Here is a 12888-nt window from a genome sequence, read left to right as displayed (position 1 = left end):
TGACAAAATACCTAGCAAAATCAACTGTGGGAAGAATGGGTTTATTTTGACTCATAGTTTGAAGGTGCAGTTCAGTATGGTCAGGGAGGCATGTGAGCAGGAGTACCCACAGTCAAGAAGTGGGAAGAGAGCTAAATGCTAGTGTTCAGATTGCTTTCTCCTTTTTATTCAGTCTGGGACCCCAGCCCATGGGACAGAGCCACCCACATTTAGGGTCTTCCTATCTCAATCTAGAAACTTCCTCACAGACTCCCAGAGTTTTGTCTTTTAGGTGATTCTACATCCTGCTAAGGTGACAACCAAGACAACCAACATAGCATGTAACTTGAAACTCACAAACTAAGTTGAATATGTAGTTCAGTGGTATACTTGGCATACTCAAGTATGAGTTTGAATCCCAGCACCGGAAAAACCCCAAAACTTTTGTTTTGCTTTATTGAGTTGGGGGAGGGGGGTCTCATGTAACCCAAGCTTGCCTCAAACTCACTAAGTAGCTAAGGATGACCTTAACTTCTTTATACCCCTGTCTCCACCTCCCAAGAACTGGGATTACAGGTATGCACTATCCGGTATGGCCCCAAAACTTGATATTTCTGAAATTGTCCATCTAATATTTTCTGAATAATGTTGGGGTAAATACTCCCTATCTATAAATATGTATTTATAAAACATATATCCGATAAAGCACTTGTACTTAAAATATATAAACAACTGTTAAAACCCAACAATAAGAAGACTCCTCACTCATTTACAATGTTCAGAAGATCTAAGTAGACACTTCTCAGAAGAAAATATACAGGTGGAAAGCTAGTGAGAAAATGTTCCATGTAGGAGACATCATTGCAATGTTACATTGGGAACCTGCACATTAAAGCAAGGAGACATCATTGCAATGAAGAGTGGCGAAAGTCCCAAACGACCTAGCAGTGATGAAGCTGCTAAGGGCAGAGCTGCAGGCAGACTCCTTCACCCCTGGCATGAACACAACGTACAGACATTTTGGAAGACAGCTAGCAATAACCTTGCCCTATGACCCAGTAATTATGCCCCAAGGTAGTTACTATAGTCAATGAAAAGCATATATCCACACCAAAACCTGCAAATGGATTTATAGCAGCTCTATTCATAATCACAAAGCTGAAGCAACTGAGATGTTCATCTGTAGGAGAATGGGTAAGCAAACTGTGGCACATCCGGACAATGGAACACTAGTCAGTAATTTTTAAAAATGAACCATCAAGTCACAACAAGTTATGGAGAATCTTTTTTCTTTTAACAATTTATTCTTATTTTTAATTATGTGTATGTGTATGTATTTGTGTGAGTGTATACTATGTGTGTGCAGTGCCTGTAGAGGTCAGAAGAAGGCACTGAGTCCCTTGAAGCTGGAGTTACAGGTGATTGTGAGCCACTGGACATGGGTGCTGGGAACCAAACTTGGGTCTTCTGCAAAGTCAGGAAGTACTCTTAACTGCTGAGTCATTTCTCTATTCCATTTTGGAGAATGTTAAATGCATACCCCTAAGTGAAATAAGCCACACAAAAGGGCAACTATCAACATTCTGGAGAAGGCAAAGCTGTGTGATAGTAAAGCTGTGTGATTAGTTGTCCTGGCTCTCTGGAGAGGTGAACAGGTAAAGTTCAGAGCAATGAAACTCTTTTGTGTGGCTATGATAGAAGACACAGGACATTATAAACTTTATTCAAACTCCATAGAACTATATGTACAATATACAGTTTAATGTGAACTATGGACTTTAATAATGTATCCATATCAACTAATTAACTGTTACAAATATATCATGGTACCATGGTTTTCAAGGCATAGTGGGGAAACCGTGTGAGACTCAGGAAGTATATGGGAAATCTGTTTCTTAACTCTGAAGTTTTCTATCAATCTAAAACTTCTAAATAAGAAAGTATGGGTGGGCAAGATGGTTCAGCAGATAAAGGTGCTCGTCACCAAGGCTGAAGACATGAGTTCAATCCCTGGGACCCACATGGTAGAAAGAGAGAAGCAACCCCCACAAGCTGTCTTCTGACCTCTACATACACCCCCATGCACCATGGCACATGCATGCCCGCACACATACACATATGTACACACAAAAAATAAATTTAAAAGTATTAAGTGCATACCATACATATATATGTATGTATAGGTACAAATGAGCCATAGCTTAAACCAATTCCTTTCAATCTATGTAATGAATCTGTGTGCCTATATCCCTTCTGAATAGAAAGTTTTAAAAAGATGATGTTAGAAAAAGAATTTTAGGTAACTTTTACAGTTGATGGGGGAAATGTATATTGCCTTAATCTATATCTTACATTTTAAGGAATTTACATACTCTGCCTTTCAAGTAAAGAAATAAACATGCCTCTAATTCCAACACTTGGGAGGAATTGCTGGTTAGTTTTTATTACATAGTCACCTGGGAAGAGAGAACTTCAATTGAGTAATTTCCCAGATCAGATTGGCCTGTGGCCAAGTTTGTAGGGGATTGTCTTGACTGATGATCAAGCAATACCACTGTGGGCTGTCCCCTCCCTAGGCAGGTGGCTCTGGCTATAAAAGAAAGTTAGTTGAGCTTGAGCCAGAGGGAGCAAATCAGTGAGCAGAATTTCTCCATGGTTTCTGCTCAAGTTCCTGACCTGACTTCCTTCAATGATGGACTATGACCTCGAAGTCTAATTCTTTCATCTCCTAAATTGCTTTCAGTCTGAGTGTTTTAGCTCAGCAACAGAAAGCAAACTAATATGGGGGTGGAGAATCATGAGGTAGAAGCTAGCTTGGGCTTGAAGAAAGGGATGGAAGAGGAAAAGGAAGAGGAAAAGGGAGAGGATGGGAGAGAAAAAAACCAAGAAAAGTAAAGAAACAAAGGAATCATGTTTTGGGTGATAGGAAAAAAATAACAATTGGGGAGCAACATGAGACACTCCCCTCCCAGCACCATCTCAAGAAGCCCTCTCCTTCCTCAGGTATGGATGTTTCCACAGTCACGACATTATAAAACTGCACCCAAATCCCCATGGATCAGACAGCTGTCCCCGCCACATTGTGCAGCCACATGGCTAGAACGCAACTTGGTAAAGAGAGTAAGATCTGCCATTTATGAATGGCACCAGGAGTCATTGATAACATACTGTGACCTAGAATGATGAAAGGGTCAACAAAGGACAGCAAATGTAAGTTTAGACATTTCTATCACCTAGAGATGTTGGAACAACACATCAGTCACTTGTGTGGTGATGGCAGTGTAAACACACTATACTGCATGGTACATTAAAGCCCATAAAATTAGGTACAATAAATAATACTTGCTAATGTAACAAATAACATACTGGTTTATGCACTTTTTGTACTATGTTTTTCATCATCAAGAAATACACCTTCTCATAGAAACAGTCACTATAAAATGACATGCCTGTTACTCTGCCATCAACCTCAAGCATCTTGTGTTTATTGCATCCCCTGACTGCATCATTTTCTCTTGTGTTTGAATCTAATATTACTTGGTTCATCATAAATAATAGCTAGACCATGAGCGAGTGTGCATATGTGAATGGCTGTCTATGTGTGTCTGTGTCTGCCTGTGTGTACCAGACACCCTGAGTGTGTATTAGACAATACCATCTTGTTTGTGTAAGCATACTCTATGATGTTTGCCTGACAGGTTTCTCAGAACAAATCCCCATGATTAAATGACACATAACCATATGTCAAATGTAGTAACTGTTTTCTTATCTCAGACCACCTGATTTAATCCCACTCATTTGTGCTTCTTTTAAAATTTTTATTGTATTTATTTTATGTGTGTGCACACATGCACCATGGCCTGAGTATGGATGGAGTCAGTTCTCTCCTTCTACCATGTGGGTCCTGGTGATGAGACTTAGATTGTCATACTTGGCAGTAAGTGCCTTTACCATCTGAGCATCTCACCCACCCTCATCTTGCTTCCTGGAGGTAAAGGAAAAGAGCCTTGCCTTTTCCCTTCATACTGCTGTTCAGAAACCACACCAGCCCTAGCAATGTCTCACACAGAAGGGAGTTCAGTTAGCTGAGTACAGTGCAAACAAGCTGTGGGTCAAGAGGTCACTCCTCCCTGGAGGCCAGCCTTTGGCCAGAGTCTGTATCTGGGGACAGATGGGACCCTAACTAGAGGCCTTTTTAATCTCCCACATGGGGAGTTCTTGTCTCAAAAGCTTCAACTGAAAACAGTTTTCAGTGATTGGGGATAATACTGCATCACTGAACAACCAGTCTTGTTTGGTGAGATTTGTGTAGCTAGGTTGACTGGTGTGTTCATTGAGGTTCTTACTGGAAGCTTCTAAGAGAACTAGAAGTATCTGAATCCAACACCCCACCCACTTTGATGGGTGGTGAACTGAAGAGATGTGATACACTTGTTTATCAGGAGATGGGAGCATCCATCCAGTTTTTCCATTTGCTGAAACAGTGTATGGGAAACAGTATTCCTAGTTGGTGGATGTGGATGCCACACTGTGGAATAGTTGGAGAACTTCAGAGAAGAAATCTCACTGCCCTCTTGGAGTTTGTCTTGGTCAACATTTTCTTTGTTTTCATGAGTTTCAGGAGCTCAGGAACTGTACTTCAAGTACAAAGATGCCACAAAGAAACACACCTGCTACAGTACATACATGGGCTAGGGGTGTGATTCAGTTGGTAGAGTGTCCATCTAACACGCATGAAGCTCTAGGTTCCACCCCCATAAACTGATAGTGCATGCCTGTAATCCCAGCATTTGAGAGGCATAGACAGGCAAATCTCTGTGAGATCAAAGCCAGCCTGGTTTACATAGTGAGTTCTAGGTGGGCTGGGGCTAGGGAGACGCTGTCAAAAATAAAAACAAATAAACAAAAGAGTTCAAGGTTGTCGTGACTACACAACAAGTTTGAGACCAGCCTGGGGTCTATGAGATCCTGTCTCAAAAAAAAGAAAAAAAAAGGTACAACGTGGGGTTGGAGAGATGACTCAGTGGTAAAGAGCAATGGCTGCTCCTTCAGAGGATCTAAATTCAGTTCCAGCACCCACATGGTGGAACCATCTAGAACTCTAGTTCCAGAAGATCTAATGCCCTTTTCTGGCCTTCACAGGCATTGTACACTTACATACATGCAGACAAAACTCTCATACACATAAAACAAAATATAACAAAAAATATTTAAAAAATTTATTCACGAATTATGAAACTCTGGAAATAAGCACATCATAAACTACATTTTCAAATACTGTATTAGGGAAAATAAGGTAGAACTAATTAGAGCAGGAAGTCACAGGAAGAAGAGTAAATTCTACTCTCCAAGTTTTACAAAAATTGTTTTCACTGATCTTCTAAAAGTTGATACATTTCCACTAGAAAATGAAAATTTTCCCTTATTCCATTAGAGAACTGTTCAAAATTCAGAAATACACTGTATTCTGGATTCCAGTAGAAATTCTTATTTTTTATTAAATGCTGAAAAGAAAATAATTTCGCTACATTGAATCTGCCCTTGTCAAGGTAAGTAGTGTGAATATTCTAAATGATGTCTGATAGATTTCACTGTAAATCTTGGAGAAGAGAATGAGGTGTCAATTTCTCAACTTAGTCCAAACAATGGGTTTGGGACTTGGTAGACAAGGTTGCTTCAGGGCAAACGCTTTGCTCTAAGTAATCATTTTTTGTGTGAATTTTAAAATCCACAAGTGTCCATGAATTGTGTTTATGAAGGAATTGTCCTTAAATCAGGTTTTTGTTTTGTTTTTGTTTTGTTGTTTTAAGAAACCCAAATCTACACTAGGACGTCTGCCCAGGGCTCAGGGGAGAATGTGAAGGTATCTTGATAAATTGTTATCTGCTCCCTCACTACTCAGTCAAAGTCACTATTTGATTGGAAGTCCGACTATAATAATTTACTTTTCCAGGAAAAGACAGTTTACTAGCCCTTAAAGACATGTGGGAGGTGGGGGGCATGGAGGGAACCAAGTTTTAAAAATGTTTGCCTGTGTCTCTGGCAGTGTACACTGGGTGTTTGGGAGAAACGGCCTAGTATTTAAACACTGCTGTTTATTCTGCATTTTGGATACTCTGGGTTGGTGGGACAATGTGATTTTTATCAGCCAAGCAGCGGTCAGATGCTGTCATCCGGAACCTGCATCCAACGGATCTTATCACCCAGAAGCGCAGCGCCCCGCAGCAGTTGCTGTCTGTCCCTGACAGCTGAGAAGCTGCTAGCAAAGCTGTCTCTGGCCAGGCACATGGACAACGCGACTGTAAATCAGGCAGGCTGGCCTCCCTCGAGCCAGCTCCCCCACAGGCTGAACCGAAGCTCTCCTACCAGTCCCACGGCGCGGCATGATGTCATGGGATCTGCAGTTCAGCGAGATGAAAGGGATGCAGCGGAGCCCGCTGGCACTAGGCAGCGCTTCCCACACGCAGTCCTCAGCACAGCTTGGGAACGGGGAGGGCCAGCTAGGGCTATCCAGCCACTCAGCCCGGGCCCGGGAGCCCGGGTCTGCCTGCTCGCCAGGGCTGGGGGCAAACAACGTGGCCCATGTTTAACAAAAGAATGTGTGGCTTGGGAGGCGGGAGCCCAGCTAAGTACCTGCTGGGAGCGAACTTTCTGGATCTCGGTGCATGTATATAAGCTCAGCCCTGCCTTTGATGTTCAGCAACTGATCGGCGATCAGATTACAGGCATTTCATCTCCCAGCTCGTCTGCCTTTGATCTGCATGGGTAATTTCATTTTTCTGGATTTGAAGTTTCGTCCGGGCTTGCGCTGACACACATTTTTGGGAAGGTAGAAGCGTTTGGCGTGGAAGGGCTGCCAAGCTGCCGAAAGCACAGAACTGGAGGAACCTCGGCGGAGGAGGCAGGTACTGCGTTTTGTGTGTTGTCGAGCTCACTGCATTTTACCCGCGCGTTCCAAGAAAAAGATGGCTTTTTATCAGCTAGCAGCGAGCATGCCCGCAGCTGAGTACTGCATTCTGCTGCGTGTATGTACAGGACTAAAATTCTTGATGCAGCTGTTTAGCAGCTTGCACTAGAGTTTGTGATCTGTCATGCAGATTTTACTTGGAAATTAGTTGTTCCAACAGGACAAAAGGGACCGATGCTGCGGTGTTTCAGGCGGAAATGTGGGCACTGCAACTGCTCTCTTTACAGGTTACTTTATTTAGTAATGAGTGGAACTCCACTGAAAATGCTTTCTTTGTTTTCTCATACACAAAATTAAAAAGCAAAACGCATTCCTGGAAATTCCTTTAGTTTATTCTCTCATCCACAAGATGTAAGTCCAGCAGATATATTTCTTTTTGCAGTTTGCTTACTCAGGGGAATCACTCCAAAGGCATCTTGAGGATTGAAGTCTTTTCAAGTGTAAAACCAAAGTATCTAGAAACAGTGAGGGGTAAAGTTGCATTAGGTTGGGCTAAAAATACCCTGGCCACTCTCTGTAACCTTTGAAAATGGCATAAGCTTTGTTTACAGAAACATTCATGAGGTTAATATTCCTAAATTAACATTTACTCTAAATTTATAGTGACAGCTGTTGTAGGTTACAATTTGCCAACTGTTTATGAAATCTATCTGGTAATCAACAGTTATTATGTTACATAAAGTATTTTGGTCACATTTTCACCTCAGTTTGTGTCCCGCAAAACTAAATTATACTGCTGCACTGAGTTTGAAAGTTAAGTGTTATTTCTTTGTGAATTCATCACTACACCCAACCATACACACACACACACCCAGGAAAATCTTTAATGTTGAAATACAAGCACTCAGGACAGTGACAAGCCAAAGCTCCATGCTCATACTGACATGCTTTAAAGTTCTGACCCTGAGATTGGGCAAAATATTTCATTATAGCCATAATGGTCTATTTTATGCTAGATGAATCACAAAGAAATTATAAGGGATATGATAGTTATTCTGGATTCTGAAATTCTGATGAAGCAGGAAAGCTCTAGAAAGTCTCATTTCACATGTACTTAATTTTTCTGATCTCATTAATAAATTACAGCTTTCCTCCAGATAGTAGAAGGGCAATTTGCATTGTTTGGTTAATTTAAAAAACTTGACAGTTATTAAGTGGAGATTATTTAGAATCATATTAAACTGACTATATTTTTAAAGCATGTCAAAAAGATTTCACTATTGTGTTTATGTATGCCATGAGAGCATTTAATGGAGGGTAGAAATAACGCAACCAATTGTGCTTATAATAGCCTGATTTTAAACAATTGATTAAAAAGTCCTTTCAAAATAAAAAGAAGCAATATTAATGTTCACATTCAGTGCCTAAACGTTAGCCTTTAAGGTCATAGCAGTAAATAGTGTGCATGGAACTTGCTCATTTGGTTCAGATTTGAAGCTTTGAAATTGTTTTAATGATTGTTTATTTGGCTGCTAGGTTCATTTTAACAAATAGACTCTCCTTAGTGCAAAACAAAGGAGAGAATTAGCAATTATCTTATTAATTTAGGCTTTGAAGAAAACTAGCTTGGGCAAGTCAAGTCCTTGAAAATCCACTTCAGTGCCTGAATTATTAATTCAGTTAATTGTTTACTCCTGGTGTCTTTGTTGAGCACTGAAACCGAGTGCATTTGGTTTTAAAGGAAAGAAGACTCTTGCTACAGGCACAGGATGCTCTCAGAGACATTTCTTAATTAGTTGCCACGGAAGCTCCTGATGGTGATTCAGTAGATGTGTCCATAGCCGTTCTCCTGAGGGACACTCTTACATTATTACGTTTTCCAAAGCGCTTTCCTATCTGTTGCTTCAATGGCAGCTTTGTTCCTGCAGGAAGGCCAAGTCTTCAAGACTCTCATTTCTCGTTCTGATGCTGTCACTAATTAGCTATGTGACCTTAAGAGAGTCTGCACCACTCAGCGTCCTCGTGTGTAAAGTAAGGGGGCTCAGCAAACCGTTTTCCTGAAATGGGCACTGCTGGAATTTTTACAGCCTGTTTACAGATGAGGAGACCCAGACAACAGAAAAGTACTCCCCATCTTAAGGCCTGGAGCTCAGTTCCAAGCTGCCTGGTCTATTTTCCAGGGGCTTAAACAAATGCACTGTGGGGCTGACCAGAGAGCAGTGTGGGTTTGGAAAGGTAAAAATGCCTGCTTCCTGCCACAGTCCCTTCTTTTGCAACCCTGATAGACATACCAGTCAACTGATTTCTTCTCAACTCTTCCTGTTTCTGTATTTCTAAGCTGTCAAAATATAATACCTGTGGCACATTTACCTTTCTTTTTTTTTTTTAATTAAAAAAATTTTTTTTCTAGTTTTTTGAGTAGTCCAGGTTGGTGTCAAACTTGCTGTGCGGGTGAGGACAGCCTTGACTTCTGATCTCTTTACTTCCACTTACCACGTCCTGGGATTATAGGCATGCCACCATGCCTGGCTTCCTTAAAGTAATTCTCATAAAGAAATGAAATATATCAACGATGTGTGAATTTTTTAATTAAAAAAATTTTTTTTCTAGTTTTTTGAGTAGTCCAGGTTGGTGTCAAACTTGCTGTGCGGGTGAGGACAGCCTTGACTTCTGATCTCTTTACTTCCACTTACCACGTCCTGGGATTATAGGCATGCCACCATGCCTGGCTTCCTTAAAGTAATTCTCATAAAGAAATGAAATATATCAACGATGTGTAAAAATACCTGAGAGAGAGAGAGAGAGATACTGTGTATAGGAGTTGGCATTATACAAACATATCTTTGTTTTTTTCAAAAATTGATATTTTCTTAGGAAATGTCAGTAGGATCCATGAAAATTTTAATAGGTAATTAAACATTTTTATTCCTCAAGGTAGATTTGCAACGGGATTTTGTGAACTTCAGTTTGTAAATTCAATATACTTTATACATGATAGCATTATCTACTACATTTAATTACATTAAGAATCATTGAATGCATTCTCATCAACTTTCTTTCTTGGAAAAAAGCTTTCTTGTGAAAAAAATTAATTTAGCTATTGATGAAACTTTATACCTGTCTACTACTGCTTTCAAAGCCAAATGGTTGGCCCTTGTGCTTATTTCTCTTTTTTTTCAGTTTTATTATTTTTATTTTATGTGTATGAGTGCATTGCCTGCATGTAGGCAAGTGCACCTGTGTCATGCAATGCCTGTGGAGGACAGAAGAGGATCCCCTGGAGCTGGAGTTATGGACAGACTGTTAGCTACCATGTGGGTGCTGGGATTTGCAAACCCAGGTATCTGCAAGAACAACCAGTGTTCTTAACTGCTGAGCCATCTCTCCAGCCCCTATTTCTATTTTTTTAAGATTTGTGTTTTTTTTTTTTTTAATTTACACACATACATGTGTGCGCACACGTGTGCATGCATGTGCCTGTGTGTGTGTGTGTGTGTGTGTGTGTGTGTGTGTGTGAGACCGTGCAGGTGCCTAAGGAGGCCAGAAGAGGGTGTCAGATCCTCTGGAGCTGGAGCTGCAGATGACTGTGAGCCACCCAACATGGGTGTTGGGAACTGAACTTGGGTCCTCTAGAAATGCAGAAAGGGCTCTTAACCACTGAACTACCTCTCTAGCCTCTATATACTATCACTACTACTACAATATTTCCTCCTTCTCCTCCTCCTCCTCCTCTTCTTTTTCTTCCTCCTTCCCTTTCTCCTCTCCTTCTTCCTCCTTCCCCTCCTTATCCTCCTCCTCCTCTTCCTCTTCTTTTTTTGAGACAGGGTCTCACTATGTGGCCCTGTCTGCCAGGAACTTGCTATGTAGATCAGACTGACCTGGAACTTAAAGATCCACCAGCCTCTGCCTCCAGGAGGCTGGGGTTAAAGGCCTGCACCACCATGCCTGGCCTTGTATTATTTCTTATCCATCCTATAAAAGGTCATGAAAATTTTTTAAAATATTTTATTATTTTTATTTTATGTGTGTGAGTGTAATGCCTGAATGTAGGTAAGTGTACCCATGTCCTGCAATGCCTGCAGAGATCAGAAGAGGATGTCAGATTCCCTGGAACTGGAGTTGCAGATGGTTGTTAGCCATTATGTGGGTGCTGGAAATAGAACCTGGGTCCTCTGCAAGAGCAGTCAGTGCTCTTAAATGCTGAGCCATCTCTCCAGCCCTAAAAGTTCATGTAAATTTTTAAAAATTGCTGCTCACATTAATAATTTCAAGTTATTTAATTCATTAATTATTAATTTAATGAGGGTTTTCAGTCACATAAACAATATATTTTTTAAAACATCTCATTCAAATTCACAACTGAGTTTGTGATTCCCCCTTACAGGCATGGAAAAAGCAGGTCTTAGAGGACTTGAATGACAAGTTCTAGGTCACAGCATTAATTCAGTAGAGTGCTAGAGTCTGATTTCAAATTTTAAATCTTTTTGTTCTAAAACTAGTCAGTTAATTCTTCCTATTGTAGTTACACAGAGCTGAACTCGACTGTGAAACAACATTTTTACCCAAAATTTTGGCTAAAACAACAGCAAAAAATGGGCCCTGTTTTTGGTCTTTCTTTTGACATATTTTATAAGAATTAACAGCTGGCCTAGACTTTCAAGTCATAAAAGGCCTCGAGACATAAACTTTTCCTCTGAGAGTGGACTGAGCCTCAAGCACCTGCCAGATAGTGTCCTGCCATGGTGGTGCCACTCCAAGCCACCCTGGGAAAACTTATATTTGATATCCATTTAAAGAGTGGTTCTTTAACATAATATTAGCTTTATTTAGAGGAAAGGGTGAGATGGATGAAGAGAGGGGAGAAGAAAGTTCCCTGGTATCTCCTGCTCTGTCCCAAGCCATTGAGCTTTCCCTCTGAAACTGCCCTCTTACCTCACATTCGCTTATCCGAATCATATCCACATCCTTGACTGAGAAGGGAGCCTTCCACCACCCTTTGTAACATCTGTCTATTCTTTGATGGGAAGGGGAGGAGAGGCCAGAAGGAGGTCAAGTGACTTTAAGCAGCCTTTCCTTCCAACATAAACATAATAAGGTTTCTTCTACCCTATTAGCTGTACCCAGTTCATGAGTAGCCCCACAGTCTCACAATATGGGCTTCAGCCCAGCCAGCCTCTTCCTTAATCTAGCCTTGTGTGGTGAAGTCTGTGTGGAGAAGGGCAAGGAGATGAGGAGAGTATTTGTTCTCCTCTCTCTCTCTCTCTCTCTCTCTCTCTCTCTCTCTCTCTCTCTCTCTCTCTCATCCATGAGCAGAATCTGACTAGTGGGGATGCTTGGGGCCTAGATGCCCTCAACTCACAAAGATCAGTACAGGGACTCCAACATGAAACAAGTTCATTCTATAGATATTGGGAGTTTAAACAGCCTCTACCTTTTTTGTGGATGCTGGTGTGTGCATTGGTGGTACGATGAAGATTATGTTAGGGTACAAAGGAGCCCAGATTTTGATCCTGGGTTGATTATTAACTTAGTGCGTGATTTTTAATATGACATCTGCCTCTGGCCTCATAGCCTTCCCAGCTCTCCACTATAATTGGCAGCAGTGGATGTTGAGAGTTGTTTGGTTAGTCGGATTTGAGTTTCCCCCTTATTTCATTAGTGGTATTTAGCAAACTTGGTTAGTATTTGAGAGTCTTACTTCTAAATTCATTCATTCATTCAACAATTTTTTTTAAACTACATTGTATTTATTTGTGTGTGGTGTGTGGTGTGTGTGTGTGTGTGTGTGTGTGTGTGTGTGTGTGTGTGTGACACACACATGTACCACAGAGTTTATGTTGAGGTCAGAGGGCACTTGTCTGAGTCAGTTGTCTTCTACTATATGGGTCCTGGGGATAGGACTCAGATTAGGGTTAGCAGCAGGTACCTTTACCTGCTGAGCTATCTCACAGGCCCCTCATTCAACAAATATTTAATGAGAGCTATATGCTGTGATATAACCT

General features: G+C 41.0%; 1 protein-coding gene across 1 annotated transcript in view; it reads left to right on the top strand.

Annotated features, from left to right (window-relative positions):
• The first annotated feature begins 6424 nt into the window (after positions 1 to 6424).
• Tnfrsf19 (TNF receptor superfamily member 19) overlaps positions 6425 to 12888 on the top strand; it is a 96891-nt gene continuing 90427 nt past the window's right edge. Inside the window, exon 1 of the mRNA XM_008825001.3 lies at positions 6425 to 6884. The gene's annotated coding sequence lies outside the window, so the exon portion shown is untranslated. The remainder of the gene's footprint in view (positions 6885 to 12888) is intronic.

The sequence above is a fragment of the Nannospalax galili genome, unplaced genomic scaffold (assembly GCF_000622305.1).
Source record: "Nannospalax galili isolate Female #2095 unplaced genomic scaffold, S.galili_v1.0 scaffold488, whole genome shotgun sequence".
In the NCBI taxonomy this organism is placed as follows: Eukaryota; Metazoa; Chordata; class Mammalia; order Rodentia; family Spalacidae; genus Nannospalax; species Nannospalax galili.
This window is presented reverse-complemented; position numbering and strand designations above follow the sequence as displayed.